This window comes from Pinus tabuliformis, chromosome 8, assembly GCF_031772625.1.
Source record: "Pinus tabuliformis cultivar Carrire ecotype Pingquan chromosome 8, CPIR1, whole genome shotgun sequence".
In the NCBI taxonomy this organism is placed as follows: domain Eukaryota; kingdom Viridiplantae; phylum Streptophyta; class Pinopsida; order Pinales; family Pinaceae; genus Pinus; species Pinus tabuliformis.
This window is the reverse complement of record NC_142294.1, coordinates 628,812,637-628,832,998: the sequence shown is the minus strand read 5'-3', so window position 1 is coordinate 628,832,998 and position 20,362 is coordinate 628,812,637.

Sequence of the window (20,362 nt, the reverse complement as noted above, 5' to 3'; positions counted from 1 at the left end):
ACTAAGGGAAAAGGTTCCCAAGAAGTTGTGGGTTGAGTTAGTAGTCCCTGAAGCGTGTGGGTTGGGAAAAATTATCTAGAGCCCCAAAACAACTTGGGTTTCCTGGAGGCTGTGGGTTACGTTACTAGTTCCTAGAGCCCTAGATAGCTTGTTTAAGGAACGATTTGGTTGATGTTAGTGATTTATGGACCGTATAGGTGAGATAAATGTGCTTTAGGGTTGAGGTGGCTTGACCTCTAGAAGCCCTAGTTGGTTCTATTTTAGTTTAACCCTTATGATCCCACATTCATGTGTGGAATATGGTGTGGGGGTGATTGGTGAAAGAGATATTTGGTTCAAACCAATATATGGTCGAGTGGTATGTGGAAGTCCCTGACTTGGTTGGAATTTTCTTATGTTAAGATGAGATGTTTTCCTATTATGATCTATGAGCACTTGTATTAGTTATTATGATGCTCTTATGGCTGATTTGTCGTAGTTTCTATTCTATTTTTATGCTAGTTATATGCATGGTTTTATGATTTGCTCTAGCTATGGATATTTTTCATGATTTGATAAGTTACTAGATGGTTGATGAATGCATAGGCTAACAAGTGTTATTGCAACAAGCTAGATAGGGCATATAGCCTTCTTGGTGGTTCTTAGATGAATTTTAAAAGTTTATGATCAGATATGCATTCATGAACTATAAATTATATGTTTAACATATGTTTGACGAAATGAATATCTTGCATTAGGCATGTCTAGGTGAAGATATTGCTCAAGCTTTGCTTGTTTAGCATTTTTATCACCATTGTCATGATTTTGGAAAGTTACAAGCAGTGGTTTGGAGGCTAGCCTAAAAAATTGGCATAGATCTCGTGACCGCATGCACAAAAGAAAGGAATTTTGGTCACAACTGCATGTAGGCAGGCCTATGGGTGCGATCAGAGCCTCATAATCGCATGCACAGTGTGTCAAGGGTGTGGTTGGGGTATACACTTGGTGAAAAATAGTTATAGCTTAGGAATTAATCATTGGGGATGGTTTATAAGCTCCAGAGTGATCTGTAGTCTATGAGGGATATTAATTTACTTCTGGTTTGTAGGCCTCACTTCCATAACTAGAATCTAGAGGTCAAGTCATATCATAGTGACACTCAACTCATGTTTTCCCTAGAGAGTTTGTAAAAATCGGTAAATGTGGGAGGGGTAGTTACAGGGTGGTATCAGAGAAAGTTTCGTTCCATACAACATTTCCTCTCATACCATCGTTACAAATTGGCATTTGAGTGAGATTGCAACATTGGACCTCAGGGTAGATGTGATTGTTATGAATTCATGTCAGTTGTTTATGAATTTATCATGTATGCATGTTATCTAATTATTGTTATGAATATTAGTTGATATGCATGTGAAGTTATATCATGCTAATATGGACTAATTGTGCAAATGAGATAGCCTCCCCGAAATACAATAAAGTATGATTTTGATTATGTTTCTATTTGGTTTATCTAAGATGAAATGTTTGCAAGCGATAGAAGATCAGAGATGAAGAGTAGAATGGTGGACTATAGTTCACACGACCCCCCTTCTAACCCCCCAGTAGAAGATGCAAAAGAATGGCTACTTGGGATGAATAAGTTCTTCAAATTGCATGATTATAAAGAGAATATGAAAGCCAAGATAATTATATTTAGTCTCAAGGGAAAATTAGATATATGGTGGGAAGATGTGAAGCGTGTTATATAGGTTTTAACCCCGTACAGAAATTACCTGCATACGAATTCTAAAACATAGAAAATAAACAATGTGAGAGCATAACACATAAAACACATATACAGAAAGATTTTCCCTGGATCCCAAAACCGAGACTACTAGCTTGATTTTTCATTATATTTATTTCAATGTTACAATACATATTTATACATGCCGAAGCATCCAATACCATGACCCGAAAACCATTGCATCCAAAACCATGTGCGAAATCATGCACAAAACCATAGATAGGTCCAACCAACCTAATATAGGGTCCAAAAACAAAGTTTTGGGGTTACCTGCACCCCTAAAACCCCCCTATGACTCCCCTCGCTATGAAATTGGCGCAATGAAGTGGGGGCTCCGCCCCCTTCTAACCTCCCAGTTAACTACGTGGGATAGTCATGAAAAGAATACAACACAACCCAACATTCTCCCACTTGTTGTTTTCTTTCCACAAGGGGCCACAAGAGAGCTTAGTCATTTAGCCAGCCCTGCAATGCCCATTGTTTCTCTACACCAGGAGAACTTCTAAGAACTCACAGATTTTGTCAATGCATTTGCAGTTTTCTTCAAAGTGTCCACCTTTACCAGCAACACCTTTTTGTCTTCTATCATATCCCTCACAAAGTGAGACTGAACATCAATGTGCTTTGTCTTTGAATGGTAAGCAAGGTTCATTGCCAAAAAAATTGCACTTTGGTTGTCACAGTCTATCCTTATAGCTCCCTGTACTAACCCCATACTTGAACACAATCTCAGCAACCAAACTGCTTCCTTGCTTGCATGAGTGGCTGAAATGTATTCTGCCTCTGTAGTTGATAGTGCCACTACAAATTGTTTCTTACTCATCCAGCTGATTACACCTCCAAATAGGTTAAACACATACCCACTTGTAGATCTTCTTTGATCCAGATCTCTAGCCTAGTCTACATCAACAAAGCCATGAATGTCCAACACTCTGTCCAATCCTGGTCTTCCTTCGTAGCACAAACCATAATCACTAGTGCCACACAAATACCTAAAAACCCACTTCACTGCTATCCAGTGCTTCTTCCCTAGTTTTGACATAAACCTTCTCAATACTCCTACTGCATGTGCAATGTCTGTTCTAGTACAGACCATCGCATACATTAGGCTACCGATTGCACTTGCATATGGAACATGGGACATATCCTCTTCCTCTTCTTGTGTCTTGGGACACTGTTTAGTGGATAAATTTGCACCTAGTGGAATAGGAACCTTCACCGATTTACTATTCTGCATATTAAATCTCTACAATATTGTCTCAACATACTTCCTCTGGTTTAACTAGAGCTTCTTCTTTGCCCGATCTCTTTTAATTTTGATGCCAAAAATATAGTTTGCAGCACCAAGATATTTCATGTCGAATTTGGAGGACAATTGGGTCTTCAAATCCTGGATAATTTCTTTGTCATTTCCAACCAACAATATATCATCCACATACAAGACCAGATAAATAACACGGTCACCAATTAATTTAAAATACACACAGTGATTTGCTTTGCTTCTGGTGAAGCCAAGTCCCCGTATAAATGTATCAAATTTCTGATACCACATCCTTGGTGACTGTTTTAACCCATACAAAGACTTCTTTAAATTGCATACCAGTTCTTTCTTACCCTTCACTGCAAAGCCTTCAGGTTGCTTCATGTAGATCTCCTCTTCCAGATCCCTGTGAAGAAATGATGTCTTCACATCCATTTTTTCTACCTCAAAATCAAATGCAGCAACAACAAATAAAAGTAATCTAATAGAAGCTACCTTGGCAACATGATCCGGATTTAAATAGGAATGCAACAAATCATAAAGATAACCATAAATAGAGAGATGTAGTGGAAATAATACTTCATTTCATTACTGTAAAATATTGAAATATGCTTACAAATAGCAATGGAAATAAACCAGCTAGGGCGATGGTATCTTATCTCTGAGAAGAGATGTGGTCGCTACATGCCTCTAAACTGTGTTACAATGAGGCTTGAAGGCCTATTTATTGTTGAGAAACAATGGAAAACCCTTCACATCCCAAAATCTAACCCTACAAGATGAAACACCAAATTGTGGGCCTCGTTTTGGGTAAGTTGGTACATCAACTTCCTGGGGTCGTAACTTTGGCACCCAATCTTCATTTGACACGTAAAATAGCTTGTTAGAAAGATCTGTCCGAGCACTACAACTTTGGAAATCCAAATATTGATATATGGCCCCATGTTGCTCCCAAATTTCCCCAAAAAAGTCATTTAGGGCCTCAAAATGGCTCCGGAAGTTCAGGACCCAAAAAACTGCTAAAAATAGTAAATTGTGCTACAATTACGGAAACCAAAAAATCTAAAAGAGATAGATGAGGGGGTCCAAATGGGATAGGTGGGTGGCCACCAACATTCACCTGGATCATTCCTCCCCCCTTAGGAAGCAATGATCCCCATTGCGTTAAGTTCCTCCATCTGCTGAACTTGGTCCCTGATGAGCTATTATGCAATCTCAGATGTGTCCAGTAATGGCGAGAAGCATGGTTGAGGGCGGTACACATTGAACAATTGGTGCAGGTGAAGGAATTGAGGAATGTTGTGCTCCAAATCATTATTTCCCACAACCTTAGTAATGGTGTAAGGACCATGTCAGCGTGGTCAGAGCTTCTGATGGGCTCTTGTAAGGTGTTCTTTCTGCAGATGCAACCAAACTTTGTTGCCCACTTGAAGCTTGTGTGGTACCCTTGTGGGTGAGGATAAGTTGTTCCTATGTTTTTTCATAACCGTATTCCTTTGCTACTACTGCAACATGGAGGAACCCTTCGCAGGGGTCATGGATGTGGTGATGATCTTCCCATTACTTTGGGAGAAAACTAGATAGAAAATGAATTTCCTAGTCTGGGAGATGAGCTTGCTGCCTTTCTTAGCAGTGATCAAAGAGGTGGCGGTAGGTGGGGCTACCTCCGGTATCTTGTATAATGAATTATTCAAAGAAATAACGACAACGCGAGGCCTTGACTCATACATAGCATGTCGCCTCCACAAGTATGGTTGACCTAATAATACATCACAAACATCCAGAGGTGTAACATCACACAATACCTCATCTGTGAAGGGTTTTATGCTGTAAGGAAGGCGGCACTGCTGGCGAACTCGGAGGTCTCATCCTTGGTGAAGGCACTCGATATTGTATGGCTACGAGTGTGGTGTAGTTGGTAGGCCCAACCGCTTCATGACATCTGCTGAAATGAGGTTCGTTTGGCTTCCACTGTCAACACTGAATTGCAACATCAAACCCTTCACCCACATCTATGAGTGGAAAGATGTTTCCCCTCTTCTGGATCTTGCATGTCGCAATAGTGACACTAGGCTCCGCATCAATGATCTACTTCCCTTTTCCATTCCCCTTTTTGGGTTCTGACTTAGGGTTGAAACATGCATCTGATTTTAAAGCCTTCTACTTGGCCACCAGTGACTGCTTGGTCCGACACTCACTAGTGTTGTGAGTGGGGCTCTTATGGAACTCACACCACTTTCCTGTGTCTTTCTTTGACTTTGTTATGTTGCTCTTTTCTTGTGGCTTCGATGAGTTGTCTTGGGTCACCCTGCCTTGGCTTTGTCCTTTGGTCTTCGGATTCGCAAATCCAAAGTCTCGCTTCTTCTGTTCGAACTTTTGCTCGATTTTTACAGCATATCGATACGCCGTTCCGAGCGAGGAGATGTTCAGGAACTCCATCTCTTCTTGGATGTATCTGTGTAGACAACTACGGTACTTGAGTACCAGATGCAACTTAGAATCTTTGATACCCAATTGTGTGCGAAGGGTATGAAAAATGTTTGTGAAGTCTGGCACATCTTGGTCCCTTCCCTACGCCAGCGTGGTCCACTTTATGTATTTGTCCTCATAGCTTTTAATAGGGTAGTACTGCTCCTTGATGGCATCCTGAAATGAATTCCAAGTGGGTGCAGCTAAAAAAAGTGAGCCCGTACTTTCATCTTGCTACTCGTAGTAGGTTTCCCACTATTCTTTGACGTAGGGGGTTGCTTTGAGAAGAGAGAAAACAATCTTTTCGTGACTCGAAAATTCATGAACAGAAAAATACCCTTCTAGCAGGTTTAAACATTTATCTATGGCATATGCGTCTATCTGACCCTCGAATATGGGTATTTCAAAATTAACTTGTACCTTAAATGGTGTGGCATTTCCAGAGTAGCTGTTGGAAGCTAATGCGTCGCCTCTGGGTAGCCCCTGAAGGATCTGCACAAAGCTATTCATCATCGCGTTCCTTTGTCACTCGAGGGCTTCTTCAAGCAAGATTTTGATAGGATATCCTGCCCCCTCATATTTCTTCTCATCCACTACGGGAGGCCCTCGATATTTGTGAGGTTGATCTTGCAAAGGTTCAACCAGATCGAGCCTTAGCTCCTTATATCCCAACCTCGTTGGGGACATGCAAAGAAAAACAGAGAAAAAGTAGACCACTCTAATACCAATAATCCAGATTTAAATAGGAATGCAACAAATCACAAAGATAACCATAAATAGAGAGATGTAGCGGAAATAATACTTCATTTCATTACTGTAAAATATTGAAATATGCTTACAAATAACAATGGAAATAAACCAGATAGGGCGATGGTAGCTTATCTCTGAGAAGATATGTGGCAGCTACATGCCTCTGAACTATGTTACAATGAGGCTCGAAGGCCTATTTATTGTTGAGAAACAATGGAAAACCCTTCACATCCCAAAACCTAACCCTAGAAGATGAAATGCCAAATTGTGGGCCCCGTTTTGGCTAAGTTGGTATATCAACTTCCCAGGACCCGATCTTCGTTTGATGCGTACAATAGCTCATTAGAAAGATCTATCTGAGAACTACAACTTTGGAAAGAGAAATATTGGGCCATGGACCCATGTTGCTCCCAGATTTCCCAAAAAACGTCATTTAGGGCCTCAAAACGGGTCTGGAAGTTTAGGACCCGAAAAATTACTAAAATTAGTAAATTGTGCTACAATTACGGAAATTGAAAAAACTAAAAGAGACAGTTGTGGGGTCCAAATGGGATAGGTGGGTGGCCACCAACATCCACCTGGATCACAACAGGAGAAAAAATATCACCAAAATCAATTCCTAGCACCTGAGAATAACCTTTTGCTACCAAATGAGATTTGTATTTATACACCTTTCCTTCTGCATTTGTCTTCTTCTTGAACACCCATTTGCTGCAAAATGGGTTTCCTTCTAGCTAGCAACTCCACCAGATCCCAAGCCTAATTTTTGTGCAAAGATGCCATTTCATCAACCATGGCCTCTTTCCAGAGTTTTCCATCCCTAAATCTACTGTTTCCTTCACAGTTCTAGGATCATCATCAATGGTAGTTAAAGCAAAATTTTCACATAAAGCAGATGGAATATACCTTTCTGGCTGCCTTCTTTCTCGAACTGATCTTCTCACACCCAAAGTTTGTGGCTTTTCATCTTTTGATTCCTCCTCTGCTGTAGAGTCTGATTCTTCCTCCTTTAGCTCAAACTCTATAATTTCAGGTTCCTTTGGTTGGACTTCATGTTTAATAACATCTTCCACCTCTCTGAACACCACATCTCGGCTATACACAACCTTCCTTATTGGGTTCCAAAGCTTATAACCCTTTAAACCATCCTTATACCTAATAAAGATGCACTTTTCAGATTTACCATCCAACTTGGTTCGTTTCTCCTTCGGAACATGTACATATGCATCACATCCAAATACCCTCAGATGTGAAAGAGAGGGTTTCTTAGCAGTCCATACCTCTTTTGGAGTCTTATCCTCCAACGTTGATGAAGGTGATCTATTGACTAGGTAACATGCTATCTCCACCGCCTCTGCCTAGAATTCTTATCCTAACCCGACACCATTGAGCATGCTTCTTGACCTTTCCATCAACGTCTTGTTCATTCTTTCTGCAACTCCATTTTGTTGAGGTGTATATGGAGTAGTCTTCTGCCGTGCTATACCACACTTCTTATAGAATTCTTCAAATTCCTTACTGCAAAACTCTCCATCGTTATCTGTCCTCAACACCTTTATCTTCTTCTCTATCTGGTTTTTCACTAGAGTTTTAAATTCTTTAAACCTGTCAAAGACTTCAAATTTCTTCTTAAGGAAATATCGATGTATTCCTTGAGAAGTCATTTATAAATGATACATATTACACAGAATTACCTAGTGATGGAACCTTCACAGGTCCAAACACATCACTGTGCACAAGCTCTAATATCTGTTTTGCCCTCTTACCACCAGAGGGGAAACACAATTTTCACAGAAATCAAAATCTAGAGAGCTATTACTCATACCTTCTACCATACCTTTACCATGAAGTATTTGAAGGCCCTTCTCTCCAATATGTCCAAGCCTTTGATGCCACAACATGGTCTTCTCTCCAGAGACCACTAGATTTTCTGCTCCACTTTCAAGAACCACAGAATTGTTGCACCCACCAAGTGCTACCTTGCAGCTTGTATAGAGTTCCAATCTGAAATCCTCGCATCAATATTAGTGCTCCCGAACCATCTTGCAGGTATCCTTCTCGAACACTGTTTTTACAGCTACATCATCCAGCTTGCTTACAAAAATCAGATTTTTGGCCAATGCAGGAATATGTATGTTATAGACATTTTTGTGCCTCGCAGCATGGAGCATGAAATGTCAATAATTACAGGGATCCAAAGTCCCTAAACATGTTGTTCTTACCCCTAGAGGAACAAGGTCAGCAAACCACAGCACTTCCTATCAGTTCTCCACCTGAAAACACTCAAAAACAGGCTATTTTTGGATCATGTCAGCTGCTCCACTGAGCATCTGCGCTGAATGTCAACTGCTCCTCCTTGTACCTGCGCTGAAAGTCAAAACCAATGAAGGCTACCTGCGCTGGGCGAGATTGGCCAAGTGGCACAATCATTCTGCAAGGTGTCAACTGCCCAGGAAGCTTCCAAACTGACACTTGGTTCAAGGAATTCGCCCTATGATGAGTAAGAGGTACTTGATCTCCATGTGGAAGCAAGGATCTCCAAGTGGACTCAAGAACTGAAGTTTAACTGAAGAGGGAGAGGACACAAGGCAGCTTTAGGTCAGTCTCAAGCTGACTCATCCTTTCTCCAAATCTCCTATATATAGAGCTCTTCTATGAGGTCTAGGGAGGCTGGAATTTTGTGCAAGCAAGGAAGTGCTGTTGGTTTACAGTTAGAGCTATTGGGTGATTGCTTTTATAGAGGAGAAGAGGAGATTTCTTGCTGTTGGGGAGGTGCTGCTGGATTGGAGCCATTTATGGTTGTAACCTTCTCAGAACCTTTTTCTTCTATCAATAAAGCTTTTGATGTTCTCCTATATACTTGTATTGCAATGATGTATTGTTTTTATATGTATATTTGATCCATTCTAATCCATGCATCAATTATGAGTACATGTTTCTTGTAGTTTCCCCCTCTTGTTTTTGCAGGATCTTTGTGTAGCTGGGCCGGCAAAGGGAGCAAGGAGCTGGGAACAAGAGGCAAAGAGAGAAGACAGGATCGACAAAAGCGAAAGACATCGGTTGGTCAATCTTTTCTTCCTTCTCTGTACTTTCATAAAGGAAAGATATCAAAGCTTTACTTTCAGTTGTTGCTAAGGAACTATCACCCTTAGAGTAGGGATAGGGTCATTCCGAGTCGGATACTTTTCCCCACAACAAACTGGCGACTCCGCTGGGGACCTAGTATCTTGTTTGTTTATTGTGTTTCTTGCTATTCATCTCATAAACAAGGAGAGCACCAAATCGAACTGCAATTGAGTCCTTCAATTGCAAAGTAGAGGGCAGCTGCTCTGGCTCAGTTTCTGAGCAAGTTTATGATTTGAAGAGCTGATCCACAAGGACTCTTGTGCTCTTTGTGATAGCTTTTCATCCTCTTGATCATCCCTTAGCTTGTACTTGACCTATAGCTTTTTATTTCAGCAAAAACAGTGAATTTTTGAGCTTTTTATGACCTGGAAACCCTTGTAAACGCAACTCTCGTGTCTCAGTGCAGGCTGCCCAAAGGCAGTCTGCATTTCAGCGCAGGTACTCCCTTCGGGAACTGCGCTGAAAGTCAGTTTGACAGACCAGAGCCTGCGCTGGACCAGTTAGCCAGTGTCTTGCTGAGGTTTCCTACTGAGTCTTGGCCCTGTTTTCACTGTTGTTTTGCTGCTGATTGCTTGTCTTTGTACTTGCTGTAAACCAACTGTCCTTGACATTATTCCACCCCAGTTGTGTGATGAAACTGTGATTGTTCTTTCAATATTTCTTGATTCATTTACAGTTTCCCATTGTGAAAAGCGAACCAGTATAGCTGTGACCTCTTAGATCCAGAACTGTAAAAGTGTCGTAGTGGTCTTGAGAGTTAGTTTTATTGCTGTTCATAGCTGATTGAGTTTGTTTGTTTTTCATACTACGGTTTGAATTCATACATTTTTAGTGTCGAAACAAGTACCTGTAAGGTGTCTTTTGATTTTGGACAAGCTTGTTTACTTACGCTTCAAATTGAATTCGAAAATTATACGACAGTTTCCTTTTTTGTCTTACATCAACATTAAGGGAAAAGAAAAGAAATACATGCATCTTGCATTTGCATTTTTGATAAGTTTGCATGATTGATCTAGAAAAAAGTGCATTAGTTTGTGCTTTGGGCTCTGTGTGGAAAGATAATGTTTTTCTCTCCCCTCAGTAGTTAGGATTTTCAAAGCTAAAAAGATTGTAAAGCTTGCTTATCATTTTAGCTGCATTTAGGAATTTGTACCAATACATCTCGTGGTGATCCTGAAAGACAAACTGCTAAACAAGATCAACTTAAAATATATTGAATGAATCTAAAAACGCTTTGTAACATAACGCTCACAATAGAGGTCTAGGTAGAGACGTGTTCCGGCGTCGTTAAACATAGTGACTGTCGATCTCTACGAAGGTGGGTGATTCCTCCTGAGGGACGATAGCACTAATACGGACTTGTGCTCCCGCGTACCGTTGTGTATATTGGGAGACCCCTATAGGCATTTATCCTTTATCCTTAGGAAGCCGTGTCGGCCGCCCTACTGATCGCGATGTAGTGAACACAGCATTCACGAAGATCGACCACCCGTACCGTAAAACGTATTCTGTGGTTTCGCGAAAGGTTTGGCACACCCTCTGCCTAGATCTCCAGAGCAGTTTCTTTTGGCCTTTTTCAAACTCTATAACTGAAAAAGTCCAATCGAGCATTTGTCACTTCGCGCTCGTTAATACATCGAAGGTGACTAGAGTCATCTTTAGCTTTTTCTCGACTCTTAAAACATGAAAAAGCAAAGTTGTGTCTAAAAGCGTCTAATAAAATTCATTCAATACGGAAACATAATTCCCCTTTTTGTATTTTAGTTGATCGAGTAATCCGCAACCGTGGAGGAAAGTCAATTAGAACTCCGTCGTTCTAGGAGACTCGTGAGTCAACCGTCTTTGTCTCCGGAATCGAGAGTAGTACGGACGAAGCAAACTCGCTTGACCGGGTCAAAATCTCCCATTAAAGTTAGAACAACAGTTCCAACTACATCTGAGATTCTGGTCACTCCTAATATTTCTGGAATCCCTGCCTCTATTGAAGAAGTTCAACAGCGACAGAGGGACAGTTGTACTGATCCTAGTCTGAGAACAAGTACTTGCATAACTGAACCAGTTCCATCTGAAACCGGTCCACAGAGTCTTGTTGCTCAAACAACTGTCGCTGTCGAAGCAACCCCTTCTTCGGCACCAGAAATCTTTTACGGACCTGACGGTCTTCCTCTTCCTCCTGGTCTGATTGCAATAGAGGAAATCGTAGAGGACCAGCAAGCAAATACTCCAACTCATTTTGGAGTAGGCATCACTCTTTTTCCTTCTACATCAGAAGTTTGTCCATCGCCAGTGGAAGTTCCTGTAGAATCGTTAGGCAGTTTATTGGATAGACTTAAAATGTCTGAGCAACCGTCGACATCTAGGACTGTGCCAAATGACACAGCGACAGCAGAAGCTCCTGCTGTCACTCCGACGATGTTTGCCGGCATACCAGCTGTCCCGACTAGCTCTCAACAGCTAGAAGGAGTCCACCCAGGGACTATTATGACAACTTGGTCTGTTCCAGTTTGTTCTTCCGGTATAATACCCGGTAATTCTTATGTTGAAACTAGACAAATTGATCCCTTTGGAAATCAGTTTGGACCATCCAGTCCTCAAAGGCAATCTATACCCTTGAGCTCCGGATTGTTACCGTATGGGGGGCAATATGCCCTTTCACTTCCCCCTCCGGGAGGATACCCATACGGCAGTTTTCAACCGCATTCAGGTTTGACTGAAGTTACGACGAGTGGTTGGGTGCCTATGTTACCCCAACAACCGAGAGTTGTATATTCCATGCAACAATGTGTACCTATGTCTAGCATCCCGACGACGCCAGCAATTGTAACCGTGTCGCAAGTTCAATCGATGCCTGTTGTATGTCAACCCCAAGTTGTAATGCAACAGCCCCTTGACCCTGCAACACAACCACAATCGCCAACTTCCGGGACGACACAGATACAAACGGGAACCATAACCCCGCATCTTGGTCCGTCGGTTAGTATCGCACAGCAAAACATGGCTTCGCAGCCATGGATGATGCAATACCAACAACCTCAGTTTCAACAGGTGTACCAGGGATCTGAGCGACAGATCTTTGCAAATAGTGGGCAACCCTATATTCAGAACGGGTTAAATCAACCACTTTACAGTGGCCAAGCCCACCAGCCATATCAGCCCTATCAACATCAGTTGCATTATGCTGGTATGCAAAGGCCTACTGCTCAGGCGATTCCATCGTATCCTGGGTACGCCTCGCCAAACCTAAATCAGCAGTTGCCATTCGTGGCGACTCTAGAATTACCAGATTTACATCGATTGACGAATGATCCAATCGCCTATGCCCATTGGTGGCCAGCGATTCCTCACAAACTTCCTTCGGACATTCCTAAATTCAATGGAAATCCTGGCGAAGACCCGTCAAATCATGTGATGACTTTCCATCTGTGGTGTTCGTCGAATACATTGAATGATGATTCGATAAGGCTTCGCCTTTTCCAGAGGACATTGACTGGTCCGGCGGCTAAATGGTATATTGAATTACCTAGAGCCTCTTTCGACAATTTTAGTTCCCTAGCCACGACTTTCTTAACACACTTTCAGTTACCTATAAGGTACGAAACTGGAACCGAGATCTTAACCAATTTCAACCAGACAACGGCCACACATATATCAGATCATATACATGAGTGGCGTCGTCGTCGCAGAATGGTAAAGACTTATGTTCCAGATCAGCTTTTAGCTGAGTGGTTTATAAAGTCGCTTCTTCCTACTATAATAGAAGATGTGGCCAAGGGAGGCGTCGTAACAGAGGAGCAAGTTATTGCTCGTGCCCAGTATTTAGACTTAGTATATACTCAGTCTGGCACGCTCTATGACAAGATACCTGACGCCCCTAGACCGGAATTTTCAATTCCTCCCCCTCCTGGATCAAATAGTGACTCTCATGCCGGCGATGGTGTGATTGGCACTGCAAATGCAAAGTCAACACGGGATTCGTCTAAGAAAACCCGTAAGACTTCGAATCAAAATGCAAATGAAGAACTTCTTGCCTCGGAAGTAAGTGCCATGTCGGACGACAAGGGCAAACAACTGAAGCAACCAGGAGACAAGAAGAAAAAGAAAGGGAGAAAAGGGAAACCCCCTTCGGGGTGTCATATATGCGATGAGGATCATTGGACAGCAGATTGTCCATGCAAAGCTGAGCTTAAAAGATTCTTTAAGAGTCCGAAAACCTCAGCTGTGTTGACTGATCCGTTTCCTAATCCTGGTCAAAATCTGGTTGCTAATCAAAATGCTTCCCGATCCCAAGTGCTTATGTTGTCTACCTCAAAGCAGCAGAATAATGCTTTGACAAGGAATAAAGATTACGGGAATCCATGGCTGTCAAATAACAAGGCTAATGAACAACCTATTAGTTCGACGACAGCTTTGACCAAAGTTGTGCCACCCATCATTCCTGAACCAATGGTAAAGTTGCCAAAGGGAGTAGTACACAAATCGACATTTAATCCTCGTGCCAAAATAGCACAGAATTATAATATAATAGAGGACCTGGCCCAATCGCCGTCCGCTATGTCGACACTTGAGGTACCGCAAAATTGCCCCTCCCAAGAGCAAACTTTATTATCAGCAATAGGTGGGATTGGCCCAATGGATTCCAATCTTGTGGCCTTTGATCATAAAGGATATGACCCTAAGTTACCAGCTCAACTAGCTTTCCTTATTCAAGTGAAAGCCCTCAACAAAACTGTTCATCGAACAATTATTGATGAAGGGGCATCTACATGTCTTATGTCGATGAGTTGCTGGAAAAATTTAGGCTCACAACCCTTGTCGAAATCGACAACGACCTTAAAAGCATTTGATGGACGATCATACACTCCCTACGGGATTTTAGGTAACTTGCAAGTTGAACTGGGGGGCAAAACAGTAGAAGTCGATGTTGAAGTAATTGATGGAAACCTCGATTACAACATCCTACTAGGAAGGCCCTGGATATATGCCATGGCCGCAGTCGTGTCGACCTACTTCAGGAAGATTGCATTTCCCTTTCAAGGAGAGATTACAGTCGTCGACCAACAAACTTTCCTCCCCGACAGTTCACAAGTTACGGGAAGCATTCCAATGACACATGGAAGCGATCATTTGCTTCAAAATATTGGAGTAGGTCTCCTAAAAGACCCTGCCTTAATGGGTACTTTTTCCCTACCGCCTGCAAGTAATCTGGCGGAGGTGGCCACAGTGGAAACCTACAATATGAAATCTTCTATATCTAATGGATTCGGAAGATTCCTAAACATTTTGTCAGCATGGATCATCGCCCTAATAGAAATACTGTAAATAAAGTGGGCTTCGAGGATAGTTCCTATCTCATGTCAACCTCGTAAAAAAATGAAACAAATCCCCTTTCCAAATCTCAAAGGTAAACCTTCATTCCAACCACCGAGTTGAATGCAATGAAGCTTGGGGGGCATGCACCTCGATTTTCATTATTATGCTGGGGGCATGCAAACTTATCATCGAGCAGTTTTAGCACATGGTTCATGCTCGTTAAAAAATAAACGCAAGATCCGAGCAGTTTTAACGCGGTCTTCATGCTCGTTAAAAAATAAATAAAAGCAGTGAGCAATGTTCCCTCCAGAGTTTAAGCTCATTTTTATCTAAAAAAAGAACCTATCCCGGTAAATAACCTTCTGAGATCGTAAATTCATCAGCCATAAAATCCTTGGTCGTGTTTGTGCACCGTCACCTCCACCGTCATTTGGCCGATCATTCACTTCCATTTGTGTGTTTACCCATTTTGAGGAACAGCTGCGAAGAGTGATTTCACCTAGCCATCCTTGTGACACTGCCGTGATTGGAGAATTCCAACCTGTACCTGGAATCTGCTGCTATCCCTGTTTATCACTCATTCCTCAAAAGACGAGTCTTCTTTGAGCTCTTTTCATCTGACTCGTAAAATATGAAAAGTTTGCCAAGTTTTGGCCTTCCAGCTCGTTAAACGACCGGAAGAGCTATCCCTCCTCTAGATTTTAATCTTTTTTGGACCTGAGGGATTATTGCACAAAAAGATCGAGCGCTTGTCTTGTTCGGCTCGTTAAAAGTACTGAACACTCATCCCTTCTGTATTGTTTTATACTTTTTCGGACTTAAGGGATTAGATGACGAAAAAGGAATTATGGAGTTAACTTTCTGTACCTTTTCAGACTCTCTAAAAATGAAAAGGACCGAGTTTTCCTTGTCGTTAGACTCGTTAAAATGATTAAATAGCGACAAACTTGTCTTTAGACGAGAACGAGTTTCCCTATCGCTAAGCTCGTTAAATCATAGCGATGGGCTTGCCCGAAGGGCAGGTTATAGAACAAGCATATGTTATCCTCCTCAAGCTTGACAAAAATAAAGAGGTATTGGTCAGAAATGACTGGGGAAAAATTGGGAGAACATCAAAGCTTAATGGTAGCAAGTCGCTCTTGAACATGACACTTTTCTTCCGTACCACATCGGGTTGGGTTGTTTCATTCACCGGTCTCATCACCATGGTCTTCGCCAAACCATCCACATTTTGGGGTAATGCTACCGATCCATCGCATCAGTGTCGTTATATGTTCAAGAGAGGTCATTCTGAAAGTGTCAACCGTGTCCCATCCACTGCCATACATTATCCTTCATCTATTCATGATCGCCACCCTGAATCATATATCACAGTTTGTTTTCACCTCCACTAAAATCATTAGCTCCGTTCCGTGTCATTGATGTGGGATTCATTAAGGCCCTCCTTTGACGGATCGCTTCTTGTCGACTTCAGCTCATTATCCAAGAAGTTGATCTAGGAACAACCCCATCAGTACTTTGAAGCTTGCATGCCTCAATGGCAAGTTTCTCACTTCCGACGACAGGTATACATCAATGACCTTCGACCAGAAGATTTTGCGTGGCGTTCGACGCCAAGTCCTTTATTCACGCCACGTGAATTGTACTGCAGTACCTTGAGGGTCATTATCATTATCGGTGATTCCTCTCGCGCTTGTTAACGGTTTTCATCATTGACCGGTAATCAAGCGATGTCTTTCCATGTTCGACTTCAGCGAAATTCTCACATGGATCGACTTGTACTTAGAGTGAAGATCGAACGAGTTTGAAGACCCCGTATCTAGTTTCATCCATCCGGGCTGCGATATATATTCAGGAAATATAAAAGCATTTGTCATGTACATCATTGTAGCAGATGATCATCCTATTCAAAGGATGATAATTTCAGCAGAAAATTATCAGTCTACCATCAGACGATCGTCTGTTCTATGTACCAAAATGTATTTATAAAGCTAAGCATGGGAATGCCCGCCTCAGCTAGATCATGAAAACAGAATGAAAAATAATATATTGTATTGTATTGTATTACAGGGCACCTCTCAGCACTTGAATGAACTTCGGACCCTCTGGATAAAGCATTTCACCCGATAAACGACCTCATACTTTAGGGGGCAACTGTTATAGACATTTTTGTGCCTCGCAGCATGGAGCATGAAATGTCAATAATTACAGGGATCCAAAGTCCCTAAACATGTTGTTCTTACCCCTAGAGGAACAAGGTCAGCAAACCACAGCACTTCCTATCAGTTCTCCACCTGAAAACACTCAAAACAGGCTATTTTTGGATCATGTCAGCTGCTCCACTGAGCATCTGCGCTGAATGTCAACTGCTCCTCCTTGTACCTGCGCTGAAAGTCAAAACCAATGAAGGCTACCTGCGCTGGGCGAGATTGGCCAAGTGGCACAGTCATTCTGCAAGGTGTCAACTGCCTAGGAAGCTTCCAAACTGACACTTGGTTCAAGGAATTCGCCCTATGATGAGTAAGAGGTACTTGATCTCCATGTGGAAGCAAGAATCTCCAAGTGGACTCAAGAACTGAAGTTTAACTGAAGAGGGAGAGGACACAAGGCAGCTTTAGGTCAGTCTCAAGCTGACTCATCCTTTCTCCAAATCTCCTATATATAGAGCTCTTCTATGAGGTCTAGGGAGGCTGGAATTTTGTGCAAGCAAGGAAGTGCTGTTGGTTTACAGTTAGAGCTATTGGGTGATTGCTTTTATAGAGGAGAAGAGGAGATTTCTTGCTGCTGGGGAGGTGCTGCTGGATTGGAGCCATTTATGGTTGTAACCTTCTCAGAACCTTTTTCTTCTATCAATAAAGCTTTTGATGTTCTCCTATATACTTGTATTGCAATGATGTATTGTTTTTATCTGTATATTTGATCCATTCTAATCCATGCATCAGTTATGAGTACATGTTTCTTGTAGTTTCCCCCTCTTGTTTTTGCAGGATCTTTGTGTAGCTGGGCCGGCAAAGGGAGCAAGGAGCTGGGAACAAGAGGCAAAGAGAGAAGACAGGATCGACAAAAGCGAAAGACATCGGTTGGTCAATCTTTTCTTCCTTCTCTGTACTTTCATAAAGGAAAGATATCAAAGTTTTACTTTCAGTTGTTGCTAAGGAACTATCACCCTTAGAGTAGGGATAGGGTCATTCCGAGTCGGATACTTTTCCCCACAACAATGTAGAACACCCGGAAGTGTTCTAACCCTCCCACCTTGCAACTTCAACTTTAATTTTCCACGACCAACGATTCTAGCCTTCCTATCATCCCTTAAGAAGACATCACCACCATCATATTTCTTATACTCGCAGAACCACTCTCTATGGGGAGTGAAGTGAAAGGATGCACCTGAGTCAATCAACCATGCCTCATGATCTACATGTGTACTTGAAGGAGCCAAATACACTTCCCATCAAGGAGCATCATCAAATCCATTTCCTTTGTTAGGAGATTTAGATTTACAGTCCCTTTTGTAGTGCCCTTCCTTTATACATTTCCAACACACTACATTTACGGGTTTTCCTGGAGATTTAGATCTCCCTCTAGATTTAGATCTCCCTCTCGATGACTTATTTTTGTTTTTGTTCTGGGACAGTCCTTGTACAAATAAGGCATCACCATTCTGGATCTCCATATTTTTCCATCTCATATCCTCCGTCAGCAAGGATGAGACTATTTCATCAAACTGCAAGGTAGTTACATTGCTACCTATTGCAATAACCAGACTATCCCACGAATCTGGAAAAGAACACAACAAAATAATGCACTTATGTTCATCTAAAATTTTGATATCAACAGACAATAACTGACTTACCACAGTATTAAACGCATTCAGATGCTCTGTCATCGAGTCTCCATCTTTCATCCTCAGGTTATACAACGTTTTCCATAGGAACAGTTTATTCACTAGAGACTTAGATTGGTATAAAGTCCCTAAATTGTTCCACAAATTCTTCGCCATAGCTTCCCCTGATACATTCAGCAATACTGAATCTAAGATACACAATCGTATTATGCTCTTTGCCTTCCAATCCAACTTCTTCCATTCTTCATCAGACACTCTCGTTGGTTTAGTACCCAGATCTACCGCGATCCACTGATATTTATCCACCAATAGATCCTCCATCTTGAGTTTCCACAACTCAAAACTATGACCATTAAATTTCTCGATCTTTATCTTTCCACTGCTCACCATCTTCTTTCACTACCAGAATCGATCCTGCAGATCTCCCACTAAACAAGGTCTACCACAAGCCCGAGAAAAATCCCTCAGCAACAAGGGTGTCCCCTTGAAGCCAAAACAACTCTGATACCAAATGTAGGTTTTAACCCCGTACAGAAATTACCCGCATACGAATTCTAAAACATAGAAAATAAACAATTCAAGAGCATAATACATAAAACACATATACACAAAGATTTTCCCCTTGATCCCAAAACCGGGACTACCAGCTTGATTTTTCATTATATTTATTTCAATGTTACAATACCTATTTATACATGCCGAAGCATCCAATACCATGGACTGAAAACCATCACGTCTAAAACCATGTGCGAAATCATGCACAAAACCATAGGTATGTCCGCCCAACCTAATATAGGGTCCAAAAACAAAATTTTCTGGGGCACTGCCCTAGACCCCATAGAGTGGGGTTACCTGCACCCTTCAAACCCCCTGTGACTCCCCCTACTACGCAATCGATGCAACGAAGGGGGGCTTCGCCCCACTTCTAACTCCCCGGTTAACTACGTGGGCTAGTCGTGGAAAGAATATAACACAACCCAACATGTTAGAGGCATCAGGGTAGATGATTTCAGTTGGCATTATTTTAAAAGACTTTTTAGGAAGAAGTACTTGTTAGAAGGATATTATGATTGGAAGACTAAGGAGTTCTATGAGTTGAATATGGACAAATGAGGAGTACACGATCAAGTTTCTAGAGCTGTTGATGTATGTGCACTACCTCAAGGATGAGAAGAAAACGGTCTGAAGGTTCATCAATCTATTTCCTTTAGAATTTAAAGATAAGATTGTGTATGGTGAGCCTCAGTCATTGGAGGAAGTCATTGAGAAGCTGAAGCACTATTATGAGCACTCTAACTGCAAGTTTGAGCCTAATCAATATTGGAAAAGTAATGAGAATATTAAAGGAAAGTAGGATAAGAAGCGAGGAAGACTTTGGGATGTAGGTGACAAGGAGAATGTAGTGTCATAAAATAAGTTCAATGTAGTTGACCGAGGACATGTATTTCAGCCTAATGAGAAAAATAAGGGTGATGGTAGGAAGACTTTGAGGTGTTGGAATTCTTGTGGAGAGCATCGCATGAGTGAGTGCCCATCACATATGGGTGGAAGGCCTTAGATTTATAGTGCTAAGGAGGCACAAAAATTTGGAGATGTTGGTCAAAGTATTCCTCAGATCTATGTAATGGTGGATAATAAGGAGGCATATCATCATGCATACATTATTGAGATGGAAGGTAAGATGTATGATCAAGTTGTTTCCATTTTGATTGATCCTAGATCTAATTATAGTTATATTAGTCTTGACTTGGTGGATAAGTGTTGCTTGAATAAATAAGTGCATGTAGAATCTTGGTTGGTGCAGTTGGCTACAAGGACCAAGATAAGACTTCATCAT